The 7,865-nt window shown below is 37.5% G+C and overlaps 1 long non-coding RNA gene across 3 annotated transcripts in view; it reads left to right on the top strand.

The window, feature by feature from the left end:
* The first annotated feature begins 2,063 nt into the window (after positions 1–2,063).
* LOC116444978 overlaps positions 2,064–7,865 on the top strand; it is a 118,974-nt gene continuing 113,172 nt past the window's right edge. For all 3 annotated transcript variants that reach the window (XR_004240611.1, XR_004240612.1, XR_004240610.1), the window contains exons 1-2: positions 2,064–2,168; positions 3,918–4,006. This is a non-coding gene — a long non-coding RNA (uncharacterized LOC116444978). The remainder of the gene's footprint in view (positions 2,169–3,917; positions 4,007–7,865) is intronic.

Below are 7,865 nucleotides of genomic sequence, written 5' to 3'. Positions count from 1 at the left end.
TGTTTACATTAACTTATTGTTGTTTCCTGTCATAAAGTTCTTTCTACCTGAAAGATAAAGACTACCCCATCAATGCATCCTAAACTTTTGTTATTTGTTCATTTTTATAATATTCCTAGACTATTACAAATATAGGTAGTTTGGAACAGTCATTGAGCATGACTCTACCAAATCATTTCAGTAATTACTGAAAGTGAGAAATATTTATCTACCTGTAGCATTTGCTATTGTATACAACTCTCTGCTTTTGATTCTTTGCAATTACTATACTAAACACATCTAACAATAATAACACTAGTTCTGATCCACTAAAATGGTTTCCAAATCATCCTAAGGACCCATGTTATGATTCTTGATAGTACAGAGTACTTTGCTAGGCTGAGATTTTTCATGTCAATTGTATTATGTACACTCCATCTAAAACTGTTTTGAGAGCTTTGGCATAAACCTATTCAAAATATTTTACTGATGTGATGTTGGAAGAATTTTCTCAGTGCTGCAAGATCATCTAAGCTGAACTGAAGTACCACAAACCCACAGCATTTGTTTTTTTAATGAAAAAATATTGTGATCTATTGCCCTTATTGTTCTGTACTTCTGCAAACTCGATGTGCACCACAACTGATCTTATAGGTAAGATATTCCTCTGCCAGTCAAACAGGAAAGGCCAGATCAGGTGTCTGACATATGCCCTGACATATTTAAACCTGAGCTTCAGCATGCTAAGACCTGAGTTTCAAGAATAATATTGCTTGTTTTAGTGCAATGCATATGTCTTCTTCTGTCTCAACAGAAACACTAAACCAAGCAGCATGTTCTTGGATGCACAGCAAACAAATGGCAGCTGCCACATGTGTAGTGTGACTGAGATGTTGGGGTGTGAAAGGGAACAGACAAGGAGATTGACATATGGGGGCAGGACAGCTGTGTAATTTTCCTGTCTTTTAGACTTTGGGTCACTTACAGTAGTGCTTTCAAACAAACACTGATTTTGTACACTTTGTGGTTTAGACCATTTTAGGGACTGATTATTGAACTCATTGAAGTGGCTGCATAGAGGTTTGGGACTGCGTCTGGAATAGACAACAAGGCAGCAAACTAATGCAGAGCTAGCTGCTCTTTGGATTCCTTATTGTCACAGTTCATGTAACTAGTCTTTGAAAGTACTGGCTTCAGCATCATCTAGAGATGGTCTGTGCTTTTGCCAGTGGAGTTTTCATTATAAAATGTCTAGCAGATTACTCTTTAGAAAAATATGAGTCCTTGTGCTAACTGATTTAACTTTGCTATCTTCCAACTGAGTTTTTCACAGAATCATGTCATTTTGTAAAACTGTATACAGAAGCACTGTGTCCTTATATTGGGCCACTATCCTGATTTTCTCTGGTGACCACAGTGGTGTGTATGCAATGTGGCAGTGAGGCTTTTCCTTCCTGTGAGGCTGAGTCCCTTCCAAGTTACAGGGGTCAAGTTGCATGTTTACTTCCAGATATTCATCTTGTTGGCTGTGTCTGTGCTGACTCCTCTCTTTCTTTTTCTTCTGTTTTCAAATCATCAGAGTCCTGCAGTGCAATGAAAAACTGTTGCTTGGTTCTCAATGAATTCTGTGGAAGTACCAAAGGAAGAGAAAGCATCTATATTTGGAATAAACACAAACTATTATTAGACAGAGATTTTGGAAGTAGCTGTAATTTATCTGCTATCAGGAGTAATAGAAAACCATATGGATGATAAAAAACATAACCAGGGCAAGGTCCTTCCTGTGTCTGTTGACAACTAATATGCACCAGGAGGGCAATGCCATATGTTTGCATGTACATTACCACGGGGGGCAGTGACATATGTTCACACGTATGTCACCCCTCTGGCCTGCTGTCATACGGCTGTTTCCAAAGGGGAGTGCTCCCTTGAAAAACAGAAACAAAACCCATAAATGTGAGTCTCCTACATTCTATTTGTCAGCAGCTTTTCTAGGACTATCACTGCTGTTTGATGAGAAATCAGAACAGCTGCACCAAAGCAACAAAGGTTTCTGTAGCCCTCTCCTATATCTCTTCAGGGTGCTGAATGGCAAAGGAGGAAAATACGGACACCCCACTAGAACAGTCATACCTGCTGGAAGAGTCACACCTGCTGAAATACTATACCTGCTGTAAATCCTGAGGATGGTGAGCACATGCTTCTCTCAAAATATTTCATGGACTGTCCTTCTTTTCACTTCCTTTCAGGCTGGACACATCCTCACATCATATCAAAAGCAGTTCTTGGCAGGATAAAAGAAAGAGTTTGAGTATAGAGGAGTGACAAAGTGAGAGAACAAAAAGGTGTTGTTCATGATACTATCTCCTGCAGTTTTGGGGGGGTTGGAGATAAACAGTACTATTAGATTATCCTGACCATTCCCCTGTCAGTGCAATATTATTCCTTGCAATGTAATTTCTAGTGTTTTGTTCATCCCATTTAGTACTAATCCAAGCAGATAGCCTTTCTGTTGTATCTCTTGGGAGACCATTTATCCCTCAATCCACTTATTCCACTATTAGGTAGATTTTCTGAAATTTGCAGTGTATTTTTCTCTTTTTTAATTTCCTTCCTCTCTTTAATTATCTCTTTTGGTGCAAATATGGCTCATCTTTATAGATTTGCATTCCCTCAGAGGTCATCAAGTCTGGCACACAGAGCAGGAATGCAAACCGCAGCATGAAATCTGCTTTCATGCAGAAAAAGAGTAACCTGCAGGATATTTTGTTTGGTCTCAAATGTCTTGTGACTAAAAAATATTTTGGGCTTTGTGGATATGGATCCACTAACTAAGTCTTATTTGGTCTAAGTGTATTCCAATATTTAGATTTGAATGCTGGTAACTATACCAAAAGCTGTCTGTGAAAATTTTAATAGGACTATGCAAAGCTCCTTCCTTGTTTTATGAGAGCAATCCCTTACTGGACAAAAATGGTGAGAATCTTGCTCTGGTCCATGTGCTGTTTAAAACCAAGTCTAACACTTCAGTATCTGATTATTTTCCTCTCTATAATTCAAAACTTATGAAACTATGCTTGTCTTCCACTTTTGTAAAGGTCTGGGTGTTCGCTAGTCCTCCCTGTGAAAGGGCTATGATTTCAGCTTTCCTTTTTCCTTTTCTAGACACTTGTCTGTCTTTTCCCTATCTTAGTATTCTGAAAGCAGAATTACAGCAATTTCACCTCCTTCAGTTCCTGGAAGCTTCCCTGTACTTTAGGCAGCTATGTTTATAGCTCCAACACCTCTCAGAGAAACTTATCAGGAAGCTATGAAAGAGGCAGATAGCTGAGGCAGATCCAGGGCATCATCAGAGGGTGGTCTCTGGGAAAAGTAAAGCAAGCTGAGTTGGGGTAAGTCATGGGGAGGAAAGAAAAGACATGATTTGCTAGGTGGAGACAGTCTTCCTGTTCCTGGGAGTAACTGGGTCTGCTCAGGATGGAAATTTCTGGATTAGAGGATGTGGCAGGCAGAACAGACTCACAGCACAGAGACAGGCTTTACATCTCAAGAAGAGGGTTGGAAACCACTGAGAGAATCAATGACAAAACAGCTCCGGCTTCAGAGATGGCAGAAACCATAAGTTCCTGGGGATCAGAGGCTACTGTGCAGTTTGAGGCAAAATCAAAAGGCCACCAAGTTGACTGAAACAAAGCTACAAAGGACCTTCCATGCAAGGACAAAGTAATCAAAGAGAGATTTTGGCAGAGATTTCTTTATAAAGCTTTTGTTATTTCTGCCTTTTCTGGAAATCCCAAGTTTTCAACTACTTAAAAAGAAAAAAAAGAAAAAAAACCCCACCAAACAACAACAACAAAAACAATCCCAAAGAGTACCCTCCTTTACATAAACAGAAAATCTAGATATTTGAAGTTGAAAATGTTTTTATTCTTCTCTAGGTATCTCACCATAAGAGAAAAGTCCTGAGCTCCAGCTCAAACAGCTCTAACTCCAGAACCAATACCATTTCTTAATGAGGCCACACCAGGTAAGGAAATAAAATTGTTTAATTTATGTGTCTTTTTTCTCTTTTCATTCAGTGTTATAGAAGAGTTGAAATGGGTGCTCAGCTTTATTTAATCATCATGTTTTTATGATCACATTATATACCCTAACAAAGTAATATGGATTCTTCTGTTTCTGGAGAGGACAAACAATACAAATTTGGTCTTTCAGCTTCTCATTAGCTTAAATGAAACAGCATTTTACTTTACTTTTGGTTCACTCTCCTACATTTGGCTTTATGCCATGAACGTCAGACTTAATTCAAAATATCAACAAAGTTCTTTCCTGACTGGGCCATGGGGTGAAATTTCCCATACAAAATTAGTGAACACTTTCAAAACCAAACAAATTAGACAATGCTGTAATTGCCTTCCTTATGGATAATCTACCACAGGAAGCCTGAACTTGAATACATTATTTATTCAAAGTAGTTTGCTTTATCAAATAAAATAGGTTGGAAGTAGAGATCAGTAATTGGTAAAAGTAGATGCTGGCTAAGGATATAAACTCAAAGAAAGAAGAGAAACATGGGAATGATTGTAAGGGAGTGCAAATTGGACTAGAGTAAATAGTCGGAGCAATGAAGGCTTTCAGTGTTATGGCCAAAGGCAGTAATATAAAGAAACACAAAAATGTCTAAATTTATTGACTTTGTTTCAAGATATCTTTAAAAGTCAAGAGAAAGAAAATGAGAAGAAGCCTAAGAAATCACTGAAGAAGATTGTAGTCATATTAGGAATCATGCAAGATAATCATAATAGCAGTGTACATCTGCACACTAGTATTATGAGATATAAACTAAGATATATGTAACTTGAGATGTATCCTTACGGTAACTTTGTTAGTTTACCTAACACCTTTTTGCTAATGGAATATTGTTCCTTCTTTTATGCTGGATAGAGAATTGGTTATGACTGTCATAATCAAGATCCTCTATGAGATCTTTCTTATCCATGTTAAGGACTTAGATTTGTCTTTGAATGCGTATGCATTTCTAACCAATGGTAAAAGCATTTATTTTGTGAATATATGCTATCAGCAGAGTATTCCAAATTATTATTTTAATAACCTAGTCGAATATTATTTCTGCTTCTGCAGTGCTTGCACTTCCTGTTTTTTCTTTTGTGGATTTGAACCTCCATGGAAAGAAGACAAAAATATGACATCACCTCACTCAAGTTATGTTATTTACATTGAATTCTGATTTAGTCTTCTTTAAATTTTACAGTTTGTTTCATCTCTTTCCTATTTTTGAAAGCTGGGTGAAGAGTAGACATTTTCCCTCCTGTATATGCCTGTATAGAAAGCAAGTACTCATTTTTATCACCATGTCTCAAAAATTTTGGTTCATCTGGGTGTTGGCCAGATCTCTACAAACATCTGTTTTTGCAAACAGGTTCTAGAGCACTTGGATGAGCTCAAATTTCCACAGCATTTTACTACCTCTGCTCTATCTAAATGTTTTGCTCTTGCTTCTAGCGTCACAGCAGCAATAATCCTATGAGTTTTGTACTTGTTCCTGACAAATGAGCTCTTATTCACTTGACAAAAGAAATGGACTGTGTTTTGCTGTACTTCATTTTGTACACACAAATGTCTCATGTGAGTCTATCTCCATGGAGATTGTGATTCAACATAGCATCTGGAAATGCATTTTGAAACCTTATTCCTCCTTTTCTCCAGGACAATGAGCTATCCAGAATACTGTGTGCTTTCTTAGCGCCATTCATCTGATCTCAGGCTCCTTGCAACAAAGCTGGTGTCTTGAAAAAATTCTCTAAATTATAAATTGTGGCAACCTTCTTATTCCTCCCAATACTTTCATCATCCTTTAAATAAATGGGCATACTCACAACACTGGGATATGTCAATGTCCTCTGCTGCTGTTCATAATTTTGTATTTATTTAATTTTTGAAACAGTTATCTTGTAAGGAGTGGTAACTCCTTGTCTTAGGGAGCTTAAGATTTCTCTGTCATGTTATTCCTTGGTTAGGTTGCATCAAGGGAAAATGAATCAGTTTTAATGATGGAAGTGGCAATTAGTGCTGCTGAGCTGTAGTTTCAGTTTTTTGACAGAGCTACTGAGCTTAATAAATTATGGATCAGTAGAGGGGGAAGGAAGGCCTCAAAATCTGCCTGAGCAGCACATGAACTGGTAGTGCACTACACTGCATCTCCATTCAATAAATGTCCATTTCAGTCTGGTTTTGCGGTCAAGTGTGAAGAAGAAACATCATCTGTAATTAATAACAGTTAAAAAAAATCCATATGAATACATGCCAGCACAAGGAAGGGAGGAAAAAAGGGTTGGAAACGAGAATAAAAAGTGCTTCAGAATAATGGTGAAAACCCAGACAATCAGCCTGTGGGGAGAAGAGAAGCCTCCAACACAAAGCTTTGTGGTACACGTCTGAGCCAAAGGCCTTTTTAGAACAATGTTTGATTCCATAGAAATAAAAGTATGTCATCACACAAGTTATTCCAGTGTGTCAGGTAAGGTGCAAGTATCTTCCTCCATGTATCTGTGCATTTTCCCTGCCAAGACAGTGAGTATTTGAGCATTTGTGGTTGAAAAAAAAAAAACAAAACTGTCCTTCTGTGTGTTCACAGGGGCAATATTTATATTCCACCTGTACCCAAAGTATAACAAGCGTTGTCTAAATATTAATTATTTATTAGTACTGAATACTTCTTTCTTAATAATAAAGCCAGATAAATTAGCAGGCCACTTATTTAGACATGGATTTTTCTGGAAGAGGGTCAGTAAAATATGGCTTCATAGAACCTCAACAGAAACCTGAGAAAAATTATATATGAGTCAAGAGGATATGTCTCTAGCTAGCTTTATGGATCTACATGTCCTTTTCCCTGCGTCTTTCTTGTCTGTTTCTCTTTTCTAAGTTTGCTGTACTAACAAATTACACAAAGGCAGGATATAAGCTCAACTTGGGCACTGTATTTATCATATGAATTATAATTAGCACACTCACTGGCACAATATTGACATGGTATGGCTTGCAGAGTGAGTTCCCATCTGAGGAGTCTGCCCTCAGCAGACAGGCTGAGCATAGCTCCAGAGAGCAAGGAGCAAAGCTGGCCTCTGTCACAGCTTATTCCCAGTGCTCATAATACCACAGACGTCACTTTTATAGCCTCTGTTCCTGAGATATCTTATGAACGAAAACTCTTGGCCCTCTCTGAAGTCCTCTGAGGAAGAGGGAAAAGGTGTTGTCCCCACGAGCAGCTGGGAGGGAAAACAGAAGTAGTGGTAGAAAAAAAAAATCTCGTCACAGTGGTGAAGCCCCAAAAACTGGGGAATTTCATATAATTTTCTGACTCTATCATTGATGTTGGCTAGTAAATCAGAATTTGACATCACAAAGAAAAGTTTGATTTGGAAGCCTAGTAAGAAATGAAAATCAGTTTGAGCTCTTTCATATACTCATGATTAACATACTCAGCTGCTGAATCCAGTGTAGGCAATGATCATGATACTGACATATAATATTGAAAACCCAGATTCAAATAATTTAGAATAATTTTGAAAAACAAATATTCAGTTGCTGCTCTCCCAGGTGCCAAGTGGGCCTCTGATGTGCCACAAGATTGGTAGAAAGGGAGATGTTGCTAATCAGTTACTCCCCATTATCCAAACTTTTATTCAATCATTATAATTTGTGTTAAAAATTCCAGTTTTGAAAAATATTCAGTTTCTGATTAAAAAATAAAATTATTTTAAGTATCTTGATCAGTTTTCTGCATTATAACAGCAACACTAAATTCAGTTTTATGATTTTCTATTGAATTCAATGGTGTTCTAAATCAATTCACCCTTTATGAA

This window comes from Corvus moneduloides, chromosome 1 (genome assembly GCF_009650955.1).
Source record: "Corvus moneduloides isolate bCorMon1 chromosome 1, bCorMon1.pri, whole genome shotgun sequence".
Classification (NCBI taxonomy): domain Eukaryota; kingdom Metazoa; phylum Chordata; class Aves; order Passeriformes; family Corvidae; genus Corvus; species Corvus moneduloides.
The sequence above is the reverse complement of the archived record's forward strand: the minus strand, read 5'-3'. Positions and strand labels throughout refer to the sequence as shown.